At 39.2% G+C, this 19,814-nt stretch overlaps 1 non-coding gene across 1 annotated transcript; it reads right to left on the bottom strand.

Moving 5' to 3' along the window:
• Positions 1 to 1,123: 1,123 nt before the first annotated feature.
• Positions 1,124 to 1,230, bottom strand: LOC120074805 (small nucleolar RNA R71). Its single transcript, XR_005481087.1, has one exon. It is a non-coding gene; the product is annotated as a small nucleolar RNA R71 (small nucleolar RNA).
• Between the last annotated feature and the right edge of the window lie 18,584 nt (positions 1,231 to 19,814).

Here is a 19,814-nt window from a genome sequence, read left to right as displayed (position 1 = left end):
TAGACATCATCGCATACATCACATGCGTTCTAAAACTAGAAGCCATAGCATTTGCATTGAGAGATGACTTGTTGTTATATGTATGTAGCATGATCGATAACATGAACACAATCTTAGAAAGTGTTAACTAAATCCCTTCTCAACCCGTTCCCTTGCATACTCATTGTAATTTTGTATTATTAACGTTTTCTCAACTCCGCTTTATAAACTTTATACCTTAAACAACAAACCAACCAACGCATTGATTTATTTGTTACCGCAAAGTAATCTAAAATAACCATCGCATACTATTTCCTTAGTCCCTGTGTTCGACCTTGGGCTTACCAGGAAACTCAGTAGGATTTATACTTGGATTTTGCTGAGAAAACTTGCATGCACAACACATATTCCACCATCGCATTCTACACCATTATTTCATCGCATTAACAACACGCATCAAGTTTTTGGCACTGTTGTCGGGGACTATGACAATACATTGTGCTAACGGTAACTTTTTATTTTCGTTGAAGACTCTCTCTCTCTGTGCACTGCTTCTCCTTAGGTAAGGGAAGAAGTGGGCGTCAGTATCAGTGAAGGAAAAAATCCTGAGCTTGATTACAACCCAGAGATCGAGAGAACTTTCTGAAGAAGAAGCAGAAACTACCGCCAACAACAACAACAAGAAAAAGATCCAAACATGGTGAAGCAACTAGAAAACGGAGCACCAAATGCAAATAATATCACAGCGAATCCCATCCTATTGACGAATGACCGCAATAGGCCCATTCGGGACTATGCGTCGCCCAACCTTTATGATTTCTCAACAGGAATCATGAGGCCAGCTCTTGACGGACCGAGGTTCGAAATGAAACCGATGATGCTGCAGATGATCCAAACTATCGAACAGTTCGGCGGTAGGCGTGAAGAGGATCCGCACGCCTACCTTCGGAGTTTCATTGAGATCTGCAACACCTTTGTGTTCCCAAACATCTCCGCTAAGGAGGTTCGATTAACATTGTTTCCATTTTTGTTGTGTGACCAAGCATGGAAATGGGCTTATTCTCTCGAACAAGAGGAGATTACATCATGGGAACAAGTAGTTGAGAAGTTCATGAAGAAGTACTTCCCTCCGACGGAGAACGCCAAAAGGAGGAAACTGATCACAAATTTTGAACAGGATATTGACGAATCGCTCAATGACGCCTGGGCGAGGTTTAAGAGGTTGGTAAGAGATTGCTCGCATAACGGCTTACCAGATTGTTTACAGATGGAAATTTTCTACCATGGTTTAAACCTTGCATCGCAGACGGCTGCCAATGCGGCAGCAGCTGGAGGTCTGCTTGATAAAACTTACGATAAGGCCGAGAATATACTTGATTGCATTTCTAAAAATCATGAAGATTGGAGGGAAAACGATCAAAGATTAAGAATTAAAGACAGTGACGCAAATAACGAAGCCATCGCATCCCTTCAAAACCAAATGACTGCAATGATGAATTTGATACAAGGAATCACAATCAGTAGCCTACGCATAGTGGGCAAGTCAACAAAATCAACCAAACGACCGCAAGTTGTACTACTTGCGGTGAAGGCCATCCAATGGAGGAATGCCGAAGGAACCTATAGTCAGTCTATTTCGTGAAAAACAATTCATTTTCTAATATGTACAACCTTGGGTGGAGGAACCACCCTAACTTCGCATGGAAAAATCAACAACAGAATTTTCAATTAGTGGCGAAAAAAAAAGGGCCACTAGGACTTTTCCCGCGAACCGACAGTCAAACACAAAATCAAGTTAGCAGTTCGCAGGCACCGCAATCTTCATTTTTGGAGAGTTTACTGAAGCAATATATTGAAAAGAATGAAACAGTGCTTCAGAACCAAGTGACGTCTATTCGCAATCTGGAAACTCAAATTGGATAGATTGTGGGCGAACTCAATAATAGACCGCAGGGGGATTGCCAAGTTCAACAGAGCTTCCGTGCGACCCAGTAGGTATAGGAAAAGAGCAGTGCCAAGTTGTGACATTACGAAGCGGAAAGACTGTGGTGGAGGAGAAGAGGGAGCCTAGCTGGACCGCTCCAATTGCAATGGAACCTCAGATCCCGTTGACTCAGGAAGAAACAGAAGAAAAGTAGGCGATGGAACTAAAGATTGCATCCACCTTGAAGTCAAAAGAATAAGGAACCGTGAATATATAGCTGCCACCATTCCCCCAGAGACTCAAAAAGAAGAAAAATGATGAGGTACAATATCAACGCATCATGGACATGCTAAAACAGTAGCATATTAACATTCCGTTCACTGAGGCGATTGAATAGATGCCCACGTATGCAAAGTTTCTGAAGGACATGGTGAAAAAGAAGAGAAGCACTGGTAAGTTCGCAATGGTGGCATTGTCGCAAAGTTCAAAATCTATAATTCCACCGAAAATGCGGGACCCTGGAAGTTTCACCATACCCTGCTCTATTGGAGGGTTATACATCGGTCAAGCGCTTTGCAATCTCGGGGCCAGTATCAACTTAATGCCCCTGTCAATTTTCATGCGGCTGAATGTTGGGCAACTAGAATCCACGACGGTAACTTTCCAATTAGTTGATAGATCCGTTGTGCATTCAGAAGGGAATGTGAAGGATGTTCTAGTTACGATTGACAAATTTATATTACCAGCAGACTTCATCATCCTGGACTACGAAGCGGACAAGGATGTACCCATCATACTGGGACGACCATTTTTATCCACTGGTCGCGCTCAGATTGATATGTACAAAGGATAGATCACATTGAGTGTGAATGGACAGAAGCTCAGGTTTGACATTATCCAAGCCATGAAATATCCTGAAGAAGAAGACCTCAATGAATTCGACGATGAACCAAGTCTGAATGAAGAAGAAAAGTCTGAAGATGAAAATGAAGATGCGATCCATAGCAGCCTGCAATGCGATCACAGAAAACACAACCAAAGAAGATGAGATGATCGCATCCAAAGAAGACAAGTTAACAGCGAGTAAAGAAAGAAAAACAACAAAACCATCCTTGGAACAACCACCAACAATAGAGCTGGAGACCCTTCGAAACCACCTGAAGTATGCGTTTCTTGGGCAGAATGAAAAGTTACTTGTAATAATATCCTCTGCACTTAATGAAGATCAAGAGAATGCGCTGCTAAGCATTCTGAAAAAGAATATAAAAGTAATTTGCTGGACGCTAGAAGACATCAGAGGAATTAGCCCCGCATACTACATGCATAGGATTCGTCTCAAGGACAATCACAAAGGATCGATCAAACATCAACGCAGACTCAACCCTACAATGAAGGAGGTCATGAAGAAGGAGATAATCAAGTGGTTAGACGCGAGAATTATCTATCCAATAGTTGACAGCACGTGGGTCAGCCCTGTGTAATGCGTGCCGAAGAAAAGAGGGATGACGGTAGTCCCCAATGCAAATAACGAAGTGATACCAATGAGGACCGTCACGAGATGGTGGATTTGCATGGACTACCGCAAACTAAATGCGGCAACAAAGAAAGATCATTTTCCTTTGCCTTTTATCGACCAGATGCTAGACCGCCTAGTGAGAAATGATTTCTACTGCTTCTTGGATGGATATGCCGACTATAATCAAATCATGATTGCTTCTGAAGATCAAGAGAAAACCACATTCACCTACCCGTCTGGAACATTTTCGTTTCGACGCATGCCGTTCGACCTTTGCAATGCGTCGAGCACTCTTCAGAGGTGTATGATCGCCATCTTTTCTAAATATCTTGAAGATTCGGTAGAAATTTTCATGGATGACTTCTCGGTGTATGAGCAAACATACGAAGTCTGTCTCAACAATCTGGAGAAGTTATTGAAAAGATGTGAAAAGACAAACCTCGTGCTTAATTAGGAGAAATGACACTTCATGGTGAAGGAAGGTATTGTACTTGGGCACAAGGTCTCCAAGGATGGACTGGAGGTGGACAAGGCAAAGATTGAGGTGATTGAAAAGCTTCCACCTCCAATGAATGTGAAGACTGTCAGAAGTTTCTTAGGACATGCTGGCTTTTATAGGTGATTTGTGAAAGACTTTTCAAAGATTGCATGACCACTGAGTGCGTTGCTGGAGGCAGAAAGAAAGTTTGACTTTGATGACCAATGCCTCAACGCATTCAAAATATTTAAGAACGCATTAACAACCGCACCTGTGTTGATTACATCGAACTAGACACAACCTTTTAAACTAAAGTGCAACACAAGCGGTTATGCGATGGGAGCAATGCTGGCGCAAAAGAAGAAAACAATGCTACACCCCATCGCATATGCGAGTAAAACCTTTAATCCTGCTTAGACAAATTACACGACCACAGAAAAAGAATTGCTTGCGGTGATATTTGCGTTGGAAAAATTCAGAGCCTTTTTTCTGAGAACTAAAGTAGTCATTCACACTGACTACTCGGTGATAAAATATTTGATAACAAAGAAAGATGCGAAGCCGAGATTAATTAGATGTGTTCTCCTCCTCCAGGAATTCGATTTGGAGATCATTGATTGCAAGGGGACAGAGAACCAGGTTGTGGACCATTTATCCAGATTAGAAAATCCAGAAGTTGACCGCAATTAGTCAGAGGTGAACACAACTTTCCCAGACGAGCATCTATTTAAAATTGAAGAATTACCATGGTATGCGGACATGGTCAATTTTCTGGTTTGCGGACAATTTTTCGAAGACTATACAGACCACCAAAAGAGGCAGCTCAGACATGAATACATATCATATTATTGGGACGAGCCAAATCTTTATAAGAGGGGGTCAGACCAGATTTTGCACCTGTGTGTACCAGATGCTGCTCACCAACACATACTATCACAATGCCATGACTCACCATATGGAGGATACTTTGGAAGACAACGCATAGCAGCGAAAGTGTTACAAAGTGGGTATTTTTTGCCAACATTATTCAAGGATGCAAGAGACTATGCAATGAAATGTGACCGGTGCCAATGCACGGGAAACATTTCATGGAAGCATGCATGCCCATGAACATCATATTAGAATTGGAATTGTTCGACGTATGGGGCATTGACTTCATGGGACCATTCCCACCATTGAATGGTCACAAATACATTCTGTTAGTCGTCGACTACGTTTTTAAATGGGTAGAAGCGGTATCATGTGCCGCAAGCGATGCGGCGGCAGTCTCCAGGTTCTTGAAGAAAAATATTTTCACTCATTTTGGCACTCCACGTGCCATAATAAGTGATGAGGGCTCCCACTTTGTTAATCACATCGTCAGCAATTTACTGCTCAAATATAATATCCTTCATAACGTGGCTATCGTATACCATCCACAGACATATGGTCAAGCTGAAGTGTTCAACAGAGAAATCAAGCTGATATTGGAGAAAATGGTAAAGCCTTCACGAAAAGATTAGGCAACAAAGCTGAACGATGCCTCGTGGGCATACAGGACCGCCTATAAGACACCTATAGGCATGTCCTCGTATGCGCTGGTGTTCGGAAAGTCATGTCATTTACCGCTTGAGTTGGAGCATAAAGCACTATGGGCAGTGAAAAAGCTAAACTTTGATTTAAAAGACGCAGGGGAAGCAAGGAAACTTCAATTGGTCAAGCTTGAGGAATGGAGAACTCACGCATACGAGAATGCAAAAATCTACAAGGAGCGCACAAAGCGCTGGCATGACAAAAAATTATGCGAGAATAATCTCCAAGTCAGACAAAAGGTCTTATTATTCAATTTGCGGCTACGACTCTTTCCTGGGAAATTAAAGTCATGCTGGTCTGGACCCTTCATAATTAGAGAGGTAATCATGCATGGCGCAGTTGAGTTATCCAATGAAGACGGGACCAACATGTTCAAAGTCAATGGGTAAAGAGTCAAAATATACCGCGGAGAAGACTTGCATCGCAAGGTCGCCTTTGTGCACCTAAGGAACTCTGACTGAAAAAGAAGTGGGCGGTCCCTGCATAATCATGCGATTCAAATTCATCAGGAATGCAAGTTTTGTGAAGTATCCATTGAAACCTTCAATTCATGAACTTATTTCTATCTTCTTATAGTTATTATCATTTCATTATTCGTTGCATTTCTCAAAAAAAAAGAGAGAGAGAAACAGAGAAGAAAATTTTTGTTAACTTTGTTTTTTATTTGACCCTCTCGATGCTTTCTTTACAACGATCGTGGTGAATGATTGTAGAAGAGCTACACGAAAGATGCAACTAGCTTATTCTGCCACCGCAATCGAAGAGAGCAATTCGCCGCAAAGAAGGATGCGTTCACAAATAATGCGGGAGACAGAGCAAATTTAGGGGTTGTATCTTTCCTTGACTTTATATATTCCAAATTTTGCTCTCTCGTATCGTATTTTAACTTTGATAATTTTATCATCGCATCCTCTTTAGTCGGCGCAATCATTACACATTGATTAATTTAGTAAGTCACCACATTATTTCTCTTTGCCAATTATGATTTCAATGATGAAACACATGCCTTTATTTTTTCGTATATACTAGAGTCAACTTAATTTTAGGACAGTCAACTCATGAAATATTTCTAGAAGTTAGTGGTCTGCCAACTTTCTTTCAAACTGACTTTTTTATGAAACTTCCTAAGAGCATCACATGACTTCTTTTAATCTTTCAGCAATGAGGACATTGCTGCGTTTAAATTTGGAGTGCAGTATTCATTTTCAAGTTTGCTATTTTTAGTCTCTACAAAAAAAAATCATAACGTTGCGATCGGATCCTACTCGTAGTTAGATGTTCGCATGACACACGTGGGGGCAAGCTAAAACGAAGGCAGGAATCGTGATCAATGCATAAATAAATGATCGCAACTCCGCTACCAAATGGGCATGAGTTTAGATTGAGAAAGAGCGTCTTGCTTGTAGTTAGATGTCCACATGACACACGTGGGGGCAAGCCAAAACGAAGGCTAGGCACTCAGATCAGCGCAAGGTCATAGAAATATATATATATATATATATATATATATATATATATATATGTCTAAAATACGCAAGGATAAAAATCATTTGAAAATACCCCAGTTGAAAAAGTTTTTTTATATGAAATAAATCATGCGATGCTCTGGAAACAAGTAAAGTCTTTTTGAAGGTTAAACTTGCGGTCCCTAAATTTTAGAAATATTTTAAGAAGAGACCCAAATAAGAATTAAGGAGATTTTGGTACTTAAGATTTGAATAAAGCAACCTTGAGAAATCTAGGAAAGAAGAAGGCGGTCGACTTTCTAGAGAAAATCTTTAGCATATGCTTGAGGAAAAGCATTGTTTTAAATTTGGGGGTGTGATAACAGGTAGAAATGCACGTTATTACAGCGCAAAGTTATAAAACAATGAAGGACTTCGACGATAAAAATATATAAAATTGCGTCCAAAAGCATTAAGTTTATAACATTGTGATCGCATGCGTCCATCGCATTAAAAACAACTAACTTATGTATTTTGTGCAGAAAATGCGTTGGCACAAGGCGGAATTACGATCCAAAGAAATTAACGTCCGAGCGCATTAAGAAAATGCATTGGCACAAGGCTATGCGATCGTTTGCGTTCGTGAAAATCTACTCAAGAAGGTGGCCGCATAGAGCCGGCGCATCAAGGTGAAAGCTTAATAAATCACGATGGGACAAAAAACTGATGTCGGTCGATTCCGAATTAAGTTGACAAGCCGTTAAAGACACTATAGCAAGTACACTTAACTTTTTGGCAACAATTATTCGGCGCATCAGACAGAGAATTAATAACATCCCATCAGTGCAATCATTTGAGAGAAAAACTCTTCACCCTGAAGCTCTATAAATACCGAAGGCCACCTTCATTGAAGAAGTGCTACTGAGTTTGGAGAGTTCACCATATAGAAGATAGATAGCCTCTGTTCTTAGTTTTCTTATACTTAGAAAGCGGAGGCGAGAGAAGGGAAAAGACGCAAGAAGATCGTCCTAGTTAGCTCGAGAGAGTGCCAGGGAGCGTGGAAAACAGAGAGAGGGCTGACTCTTGCTAGAGCAAAAATATCTTTTGAGCAGAGTAGAGAATAATAGTGTAAAAGCCTCGGGAAGCAAGAGATTGCTACCAAGCTCTTTATCTTTATTTCACATTTTCATTTTGTATTTTGATTTGATATATAGAATGGGTTGAGAAGTACTTAGCTAACATGACCTAGGATCTTCATTGCATGCGATCATCTTGTCTTATGTTGCGTCCATCACCCCTTTAGAGCTACTTGAGAGAGAGTCTAAAGAAAGAACCTAAGACTTGAAAGAGCTAGATTAGAATCTAGACTGGAGAAAGCAAGATTAGAACTGCATAAGCAAGAGATAGAGACTTAGAGATAAGTTCTGTTTGCCAACATGCATCGCATGCACCCTAGAGATAGATTATGGTAGTATGCGGTCGCCTTATGTATGTGTGTGTCATTCGTCATCGCATAGACAAGAATAGAGGCTTAGACATAAGTCCTATAGACATCATCACATACATCCCATGCGTTCTAAAACTAGAAGCCATAGCATTTGCATTGAGAGATGACTTGTTGTTGTATATATATAGCATGATCGCATAACATGAACGCAATCTTAGGAAGTGTTAACTAAATCCCTTCTCAACCCGTTCCCTTGCATACTCATTGTACTTTCGTATTATTAACTCTTTTCTCAACTCCACCGTATAAATTTTATACCTTAAACAACAAACCAACCAATGCATTGATTTATTTGTTGCCGCAAAGTAATCTAAAATTACCATCGCATACTGTTTCCTTAGTCCCTGTGTTCAACCCTGGGCTTACTAGGCAACTCAATAGGATTTATACTTGGATCTTGCTGAGAAAACTTGTATGCACAACGCATATTCCACCATCGCCTTCTACACCATTATTTCATCACATTAATAACATGCATCACACTTTGTTCTTGTGATCTCGAAATATTTGTATACCCAGAACAAACTGAGCCTCTCCCAAATCCTTCATTTGGAATTGGGTTGCTAGCCAGTTCTTAACTGTAGTCAGTAGATCTACATCATTTTCAGTGAGTAGTATATCGTCTACAATAACACTAAGAAGATTACTGAAGCATTAATGATCTTCTTGGAGACACAAGGCTCATCATCGTTCTGGTCAAAGCCATACGACTTGATCGCAGTATCAAATCGTATATTCCAAGATCGAGACGCTTGTTTTAGTACATAAATGGACTGATTCAGCTTGCAACTCTTTTGCTATTGACCTTGGGCTATGAATCCTTCGGGTTGCACCATGTAAATGGTCTCCTCAAGATTGCCATTTAGAAAGGACGTCTTGACGTCCATTTACAAGATCTCATAATTATAATAAGCTACAATGGACAGGAGGATGCGGATCGACTTTAACATGGCAACAAGTGAGAAAGTCTCCTCATAGTCGACTCCCTCTACCTAGGTATAACCCTTTCCCATAAGTCGAGCCTTGAAAGTGTGTACCTTTTCATCAACACCCCGTTTGTGCTTGTAGATCCATTTACAACCTATAGGTCTTACCCCATGAGGCTGATCTACAAGATCCCATACTGAGTTGAAGTACATCGATTCCATCTCGAGATCAATGGCCTTGACCCATTCATCCCGGTCAACATCCTCCATTGCCTTCTGGTAAGACAATGGATCCTTAACGTCACCATCTGCAACCATAGCAAGGATTTTCGTGAAACCCAGATAACGAACGGGCGGGTTCACAACCCTTCCACTATGTCGAGGTTCCCTCAACTCTTGAGGTGGAACCGACGTACTAGATGAACTCCCATCAACAACTCTTGTTGATGTAGCAAGCTCTTCAACAACTCTTGTTGAAGTTTCATTGGAAAGCTCACGCAACATAACTTTACTTCATGGACTGTGCTCTCTTATATGATCCTTCTCCAGGAAAGTAGCATTCGTGGAAACAAACACCCTATTTTCCGATGGATCATAAAAATAACCCCCTCGTGTACCTTTGGGGTAGCCTACAAAGAGGCATAACCTCGACCGTGGTTCCAACTTCTTAGGATTTGCCTCAAGCACGTGTGTAGGGAAACCCCAAATGTAGAAAGACGTAAACTAGCTTTACGCCCGTTCCATAACTCCAAAGGTGTTCTTGCAACACTCTTGGAGGGAACACAGTTGAGTATGTATGCCATAGTCTCCACTGTGAAACCCAAAACGAGTCTGGTAAGGAAGCGTAACTCATCATCGAACGAACCATTTCCAACAAGGTTCTATTTATCCTCTCCGCTACACCATTCTGCTGAGATGTACCCAACGCTGAAAGTTGGGAAACGATTCCATGTACTATCAAATAGTCCTGGAATCCCAAGTCCAAAAACTCTCCACCTCGATCCGATCGAAGTGTTTTAATCCGTCTATCCAATGTATTTTCAACTTCAGCCTTGAACTCTTTGAACTTTTCAAAGGATTCAGACTTCCATTGCATAAGATAAACATACTCATACCTAGAGTAATCATCAGTAAAACTGATAAAATACTCGATAACCTTTTCCAGTAAAATGTCTTTTAGTCATCTTACCCTCAAGGCAAGATTCACACACCGTTAAAGAATTTTTTTCTAACTCACTTAAAAGTCCATTCTTCACCAATCTCTCAATCCTATTGAGATTGATGTGCCCTGATCGAAGGTGCCAAAGTTGGGCATTTTCTTTTGGAGAAAGTCATCGACGTTTAGATTGAGTTACCATAGTTTTAAACAATTATGTGCTATAGAGGAAACTAATGGCTAACGGTCTTAACACATACAAGTTACTTTCCAGATTCGTTGTACAAATAGTAACACCATCTTTATGAATAAACGCTTTATCCACATTAAAATAAACAATGTATTTACATTGTAGCAAACACTTTACAGAAATGAGATTCCTCTTAAGTTCAGGGACAATATATACATCATTGAAAATTAGAAACCAATTATGTAAAGCTAACTGGAACCCTCCCACTGCCATAGCTGAGATGTCGTGCTCGGTGCCTAATAACGGGCAGAAATGCACGTTATCATAGTGCTAAGTTCTTAAACAATGCTGACTTGCGTTGATAAAATGTGTTAGATTGTGTCCAAAAAGCATTAAGTTTATTACATTACGGTCGCATGCGTTCATTGCATAGGAATAGTTGATTTTTGTATTTTTATGTAGAATATGCGTTGACGCAAGGCGAAAATTGCGATCATAGGAAACCATTGGTCGAGCGTAGCATTACCGCAAGGTTTTGTGGTGATTGTGTTCGCAAACATTTGCTCAAGAAGGATTGCCGCAACTTAGTCGACGCAACTTGGTCGGCGCATCTGGGTGAAAGGCATAATTAATCGTGACGGGACAGAAAGCTGATGACGGTCGAATCCAAATTAAGCTGACAGCCGCTAACGATAACAAGTACACTCAGCTTTTCGATCACAAATATTCGACGCATCAGTCAGGAAATTAAAGCCATCCCATCTGAGCAATCATAAGAGAGAAGTCGCCTTTACCCCGAAGCCCTATAAATACCAAAGGCATCCTTCATAAAAGGGGTTCGAAAATTCATAATTTCAGCACGTCTTTGTCCATAGTTTTTCCTTTTTATTTTAAGGCAGAGCAAAAGAAGGGTAAAGATGCCAGAGATCGCTCAGGGTAACTCGAGAGAGAACCTTAAGGCATAGAAGCAGAGAGCGGGCCGACTCTCGTGAGAGCGAGATTATCTTTTGAACACGAGTAGAAAGACAGTGTAAAAGTCTGGGAAGCAAGAGATTGCTACTAGGCTCTTTATTCTATTCTTGCATTGGTGTTTTGTACTTCATCTTTATATTTATGCTATGGAAGTTCTTATTCTACATCTGTTCACTCTCTTAGTACACATGAGTAGCTAAACTAGTCGAATGGGTTGAGAAGAGCTAAGCTAACATGACCTAGGAAGTTCATTACTTGCGATTATCTTGTGTTATGCTGTGCCAAATATCCCTTTAGAGCTACTCAAGAGAGAGTCTGAAGAAAGAACCTAAGACTCGAGAGAGCTAGATTAGAATCTAGACTTGAGAGAGCAAGATTAGAACTGCATAAACAAGAATTAGGAACTTAGAGATAAGCTCTGTTTGTCTACCTACATCGCATGCATCCTAGAGATAGGAATGATATTATGTGGTTGCCTTATTTGTGTGTGTGTCATTTTATCATCGCATAAATAAGAATAGAGGCTTATGTGTAGGTTCTATAGACTTATCACATATATCACATGCGTTCTAGCCTTAGAAGCCGTGGCATTCGCACCGAAAGGTAGTTTACTGTTGTATGCATGTTGCATGATCGCATAGCATGAACGCATCCTAGGAAGTGTTAGCCGAAACTTTTCTCAACCTGTTCACTACATACTCATCGCATCTTCCGTTTATTCAATTCTTTTCAAACTCTACCGCATTTGTTATTTTTCATTACCGCAAACAACAACCTCAACAACTATTGATTTATTTGGTTATCGCAAAGTTTTCCTAAAAGTTACCACCGCAACCTTTTTCCCAAATCCTTGAGTTCGACCCTGGACTTACCAGGAAACTCAGTGGGGTTTACACTTGGATTCTGCTGAGAAAACTTGAGTGCTCAACGTAATTTCATCATCGCATATTATCCACAATTACACATTAAACCTTCAACTTCTTCAATGTTGAGGGGAATGTGTTACATGATGTAGTAGATAGTTGCTCGCATGGCTTCCCCTTTACGACTTTAATTTAATCCACAATTATCTTTCCAATGTCAAGGGGAATGCATTGTATGATGTAGTAGTTAGCTAAGATTCGCTCCCTTGATACAATTTCATCATGTGTGGTAGGCATGATGCAATTCTTGATCAGGTAAACCCATAGGTTGGCGTCAGGGAGAAGATTTCTTTGAGCCATCGTCATAATGCCTATTTTAGATATGTGCCCTCCTAGGCTTAGCTACCACTCTTATCGCATCCTCTAGTTGGTTTGGAGTAAGCTGTTTAAGGATGCGGTTACCCTCTGTGTTAGGGTTATCCTGTGCGTCGAGTACTTCATGATAATTTTGGAGGAAAAGTGAACGACTATGTCTTCCACCAGCGCCACATCATTTTCTTCATCAGAATCACTTCCATAGGATGTGTTGACGAGGTGGGGCCAAATCCTTGTTCGACCTATGCAGAGTTGACGTCAGCCCATTGTGTCGATGGTGTCAGTGGTATACTTTGACAATGGGCCACGTTCTGGAAAGAAGCCCTTTTCGATGAGAATGTCGTTGAATTTTTGTTTTCTTTCTCTAATTTGTTTTGGTGAAGAAGCTGCCACATTTTTTTCTTTGTCATTTTCCTTATATCTCATTGTCTCACAGGCCAATGCCCTTGCTTCTTCCTCTAGTTTTCTTTATAGAGCAATTTTGCTTTGTCCTTGTTACACAGGTCTATATTCCTCCAGCCTGAGTTCCATCTCACTTAAAATAATTAATTTGATTAATTCCATTCAGTTTAAATAATTAATATTAAATAATTCATTAAATAATTTAATTAATTTAATTTAATATTTAATTATTAATTCCAACATTAATCTCGATGAATCCTTATTCATAGTTTTCATATTTAAATCTTATGTAAATATCTCCAACCCCCTTTTTATCATTCAATTCCCAATTAAATGATACATCTTCAAATATATCGCATATATTTAATGCTTATTCCTTAATTCGAATATGAACACTTCAAATTTACTCGTCACATTGTTTTAAGATTTAGTTCGAGATGAGCTAGCAGAGGGACCTAATGAACCTAGAGATCATAAGCTCCAACGATTCAAGATTAACCGACTAAACTTTTTAACCTAATTAACCAATATTCGTTAACTACTGAGACACTTCACTAAAGTCTAGTAACTACAATCTCCTCACTATAGATATATTTCTATCCACATGATTTAACCATGATTAGTAATTCGATTCTATATAGGTTGTTCGTAATTACAGGTAGGTCAAAATTACCGTTTTACCCCTATAATACATCTTGCTCCTTAAGTCTCTATTAATCCACTAATTAACAATTGGTTTGTGGTCCTACCACTAAATCGAGTCCCTCTCAGTCATAGAGAGGGTAGGGCCTCTTGTTCAAGGCTAGAAGTTAGTACTTAAGGGAACAACCTATCCATTAACCCTGAAATCATGTAGGAGTGAGTTCCATCTTGCAGAACTATGTCCTCGGCTGTCTACCCGGTTTTACCCCTAAATGGGAGGCTTATTGAACGACAAAGTTGAGCCACTCTCACCCATGTAGATTAAAGGATAATCTCAAATAAACAAGAGTTCATAGTTATCTCAAGATTAAGATCGAGTTACCTTAGGTCATCGAAATGAAACAATTAGTTTTAACAGTAAACGACGTTATAAAGAAAAGTGACTCTTTCATGGTCCGGTCTCATGCAAACATCTTTGGCATTGGATGCCTCCACTCGCATGTCTCTACATAAACGACTTAGGATCACATCGTTTGTCTTAAATACAAAGTGAGCCACATCCATAGTGTTTCCAGGATAAGGTACCTAACCCTATCCTTATACTTATAGACAATTTTGGCTATATACTCAAACTTGATCCACTTTTATGTCTCTACATAAAGTTCAAGTATTCATGCTATAGCCAGGGGTGCATTAGTTTATTGGATTACAAGTGAAATTTACATATTTAATAACAACTTTACTGAATATACCTTGATAACATCTTTATTGCAAAATAGAATGTGTTTAATGTTTACAAACTACAAGTTTTAGGACATACAACCCAACAGTTGATTACCCTAAGGAAATGAGAGGTGGTCTGTTTTATGACCCTCAAGAAAATTAGACGTTTGTAGCGAAAAACGTTACATTCTAGGAGGAAGACCACATGACAGATCATAAACCACTAAGCAAATTAGTATTAAATGAAGCTACCGAATAATCAACAAAGGTTGTTGATGTAGTTGGTCCTTCAACAAGAGTTAACAAAGAAGCCAACACTTCAGGTCAGTCTCGTCCTTCTCAATCGTTGAGAGTGCCTCGATGAAATAGGAGGGTTATATCACAACCTAGCTCTAACTTGGGTTTAACTAAAACTCGGGTTGTTATACCAGTTGAGGGCATTGAGGATCCATTATCCTATAAATAGGCAATGAATGATATAGACAAGAACCAATGGGTCAAAGTTATAAACCTTGAAATGGAGTCTATGTACTTCAATCCAGTATGGAAACTTGTAGATCTATGTGAAGGGGTTAAACCCATAGTGTGTAAATGGATCTATAAAAGAAAGAGAGGTGTTGCTGGGAAGGTACAGGCTTTCAAAGCTAGACTTGTAACAAAGGATTATACTCAGAGGGAAGGGGTTGACTATGAGGAAAAATTTTCCTCTATTGCTATACTTAAGTCTATAAGAATTCTCTTATCCATAGCCACATGTTATGACTATGAGATATGACAAATGGATATCAAGATTGCTTTTCTAAATGACAATCTTGAACAAAACATCTTTATGTCTCAGCCCGAGGGGTTCATAGCCCAAGGTTAGGAGCAAAAAGTTAGCAAGCTGAATCGATCTATTTATGGGTTCAAGCAAGCATACAAATCTTGGAATATTAGATTTGATACTGTGATCAAATCTTTTGGTTTTGGTCAAAACGTTGATGGACCTTGTGTCTACAAAAAAATCATCAACGATAAAGTAGCTTTCTTGGTACTTTATGTGGACAATATTCTACTAATTGAGAATGATGTAGGGTAGCTTACTGATATTAAGAAATGGATGGCTGCCCAATTCCAAATAGAAGAGTTGGGAGAGGTAAAATATGTACTTGGGATCCAAATTATTAAGGATCACAAGAACAGAACGATGACTTTGTCTTAAGCAATTTATATCGACAAAATGTTGACTCAATATTTGATGAAGAACTTTAAGAAGGATTTATTATCTTTCAGGCACGAGGTTCACTTGTCTAAGGAACAATGTCCTAAGATACCTAAAGTAGTTGAGGATATGAGACATATTCCCTATGCTTCAGTTGAGTGAGCAGCTTAATGTATTTTATGCTCTGCACTAGGCCAGACATTTTTTATACAATGGGAATAGTCAGCAGGTACCAGTCCAATCCAGGGTTAGACCACCAGATAGCGGTTAAGAATATCCTCAAGTATCTTAGGAAAACTGGTGTATGGGTCTAAGGATTTGATCCTTATGGGATACACGGACTCTGATTTCCAAGCTGACAAGGATTCTAGGAAATCCACGTCAGGATAAGTGTTTACCTTGACTGGGGGAGTTGTAGTATGGCGTAGCATCAAGCAAGGATGCATTGTATATTCCACTATGGAGGCTAAATATGTAGTTGCTTGTGAAGCAGCAAAGAAAGCAGTTTGCCTCAGAAAGTTCTTAAGTTATTTAGAAGTGGTTCCAAACATGGACTTACCTATAACCTTATATTGTGACAACAGTGGGACAGTAGCTAACTCTAAAGAACCTCGCAGCCATAAAGAAGGAAAAGGTGAGACACTTCTTCGACATACGAAAAAAAAAATCCAAGATGACGGCTGCCAAAAGACGAGTAAGGGACAGAGAGGGGGAGACTCTCGAAACCAAACGAGACTCAAAAGAACATGGGAATTAACACCATTCCTATGAGTTCTTTTGTCTCGAAGAGCCAACAAAGGGGCTGCCCTCTCGATCGAGCTCGGTTTCGGTTTAGCATCATATATCAATCCGGAGAGTGGATTAGTTGTAGTGCAGATTAAGGAGCAGCTCCTCCATGCTGTGGCTGTGCAGGTGGGGTTGCCGCCGCTTGATAGAGGCAGAAGCCGAGGCCACCGAAGCCTATCTGTGTCGAGTGTGTTGATTGAAAGAGGAGAAGAAATAACTCAAATGCCAGCACAAAAATCGAAAGAGTCGTGCCATTCAAAATCGAATTCGGCCAAAGATCCATTGCTCTATTTTGCATGCTCAGCTCCCAAAATGCAGAGAGACTTTCGAAGGCAGATCCGGGTTGGTTGGTCCGGAAAGTCATGAGAGAGGTAGGCTAAGTGGCCATGCAAGAGACCGTTAAGCGGAGCCTTGTCAAAACATCGGGTTGCCTAAATTGTTGGATGATGCTATGCAGGGTCTCCCATCGCATCATTAACCAGTGTAGGATTAAAGATCAGGTCCAGCATTCGAGTCAAATCGACCTTCCCTCTCATCTCAGGGTGAGGCAAGGAATTCCATCAAATGTTCGTTGTTCAATATCTCGGCTGCTCAAGAAGTTGGACTAGCTGCTCCTCCGACCCGACCCAGAGTGGATTCTAGGAGAAGAGAAGGGAATGCTTTGGAATATTCCATTCTTATAGCAGCCACCACTTCGGATCTTGCTCCTCTTCAATTTCTGGCCCCATATTCTGGGTGTGCCATGGGGGAATATTTCCACGAAAATGGAATGCCCCCTATTCCTTCGATCGAAACTGGCACTGCCTTCCTTTATCAGACAACTATTCGAGTTTCACTTTTTCTACCGGGCAGAGCTACAAAAGTGGATTCACCCAAAATCTTCAGAGAGCGTCCACCCCTAGCCGTACCACATTAATCGTCAGCCACGATATTGAGAGGAAGTATCACCTGATACGGGAGTGTGCAACGAGGAGATGTGATTGTCACAAAGATCTCTTTGGAGCACAACATTGTTGATCCTTTTATGAAAGCTCTCTCAGCTAAAGTGTTCAAAAGTCATCTAGGAAATCTTGGTTTGCAAAACATGTACATTGTATAATCTAGGTCAAGTGGGAGATGTGTGATGGGTATATAGATGCCCTAGTTTATTGTATTTATTTACCACTCTCGTTCTTTTGGATAGTGATATTATGTACATCCCACTTACTAGAGTTTTAATTCAAGTGGGAGTTTGTTAAGTTTTATGCCCTAAAACTCTTAGATAGTAAATGTATATAATTGATCGTCATTAATAAAGAGTTATCGATGTTATTTTAATAAATGTTATTGATTGTATTGTATTCTATTTTGTCTTACTAACCCTAAATCCAATAATCTAACATCCTAGGTTGTCTTATGAGTCTTGAACTATATGTGGAGACATAAAGGAATCAATGTTTAAGATACAACCTAAAGGGTCTATAGTATAGAGATAATGTTAGGTACTTTATCTTAGTGACACTATGGATACAACCACCTTTGTATTTGATATTTGTATAGGTGACATGCGAGTGGAGGTATCCTATGTAATGAGTTTGCATAAGACCAAACACCGAAATAGTAACAACTAGATGTAATACCTTTGACTAGTTAGGCTTCTATTTCAGTAGGATGACCTAGGAAACTTAGTCTTAATTTTGAGTGTATTATGAACTCTTGTTCATGAGGGATTATCTTTTGATTTGTATGGGTGAGAGTGGTCAGCTTGCCGACTCAATAAGCCTACCATTTTAGGGACAAGACTAAGTGGGGAGCTGAAAATATAATAATACAAGATGGAATTCGCTCATTCCTGACTTTAAGGTAAGTAGATGAGTGTTCCCTTAAATGGTGTCTCCGGGACTTGAACAAAGGGCCCTACTCTCTCATTGGCTCGAGAAGGGCTTCTGTTTAATGGTTGAACCATAAATAGGTTATTCATTACAGGAGCATCAGTACTTAAGGATACAGAGGTAAACCAGGGGTAAAACGATAATTTAACCCAACTGGTGGCTGTTATTAATCTATATTTGTGGACAAAGAAATATATCTCCAGTGAGAAAAGTACAGTTGTGGGTCTTTAGTGGAGTGTACCCACAATTAATGAATATTAATTAATTTGGTTAATGAGTTTAACCAATTAATCTTATATCATTAGAGCTTCTAATCTATAGGTCCATTAGGTCCCCTTGTTAGCTCATAAAGGATATTAATGAGGAATGATTTGAATTGTTCAAATCAATTGAGAAAATTGTATTTAATGTGATTAATATATAATTATTTATAGATGTGATCTATAATTCAAATTATGTTAAAGAGAAATATTTGAATGGGATTCAAATATTTAATTCATGTAGATTCATGAAAATTTAATTAATTATAATGTTAGAGAGGTAGAAGCATATAAACATGTGATGTTTATATATTAATTAATTAATTAACTATATATTAAATTAGATTTAATATGTGGTTATTTAATTAATTGAATTAATTAAATAAGGGGTTATTTAAGTAACGTACCAATTAATTAAATAATAAGGTGTTATTTAATTAATAGGCATCAAGGGTGAAAAGGGAAATCCTTGGATAAGGGCAAATTCCTTCTCCATATAAATTCATCCTATTAGCCAATTTAGGATAAGATTGATTTTGATGCAAAATTATACCCTAGCCTCCAAAATAATTCCTCTTTACACTCTACAATCTCTTTATCTCTTCCTCTTCTAAATGTTGGAGATCATTGTTCATCCAACTCTTTGAATCCTAGAGAATAACAAAGTTATTCTTGTGGTAGTGTCGGTGATCGTTGAGAAGATGTTCGTGTGAAGAACAAGAAGAATTTCGAGAAGTTTGGGAATCTACGAAAGAAATACTAGAATCCAATATACATAAATTTGGAAACAAAAACTAAACAAATGACCTTTAACTAATGTAGATTGTGATGATAATTGTAATGTGTCATCAATAATATGAATGTTGTTCATTTTCCAGAAAAAGAAAGAATAAGAAATGTTCTTTTTTTACCACTCGGTCAGAAATTACGTATATTATTCGTCATGTTTTTCTCAATACTAAGTTGCTCAATAACAAAACATTATACTCTTTATCTTCAACTACCTCTTTCAAACTAAAATATATT

This window comes from Benincasa hispida, chromosome 3 (genome assembly GCF_027475165.1).
Source record: "Benincasa hispida cultivar pf3 chromosome 3, pf3_genome.v1.1, whole genome shotgun sequence".
In the NCBI taxonomy this organism is placed as follows: domain Eukaryota; kingdom Viridiplantae; phylum Streptophyta; class Magnoliopsida; order Cucurbitales; family Cucurbitaceae; genus Benincasa; species Benincasa hispida.
The sequence above is the reverse complement of the archived record's forward strand: the minus strand, read 5'-3'. Positions and strand labels throughout refer to the sequence as shown.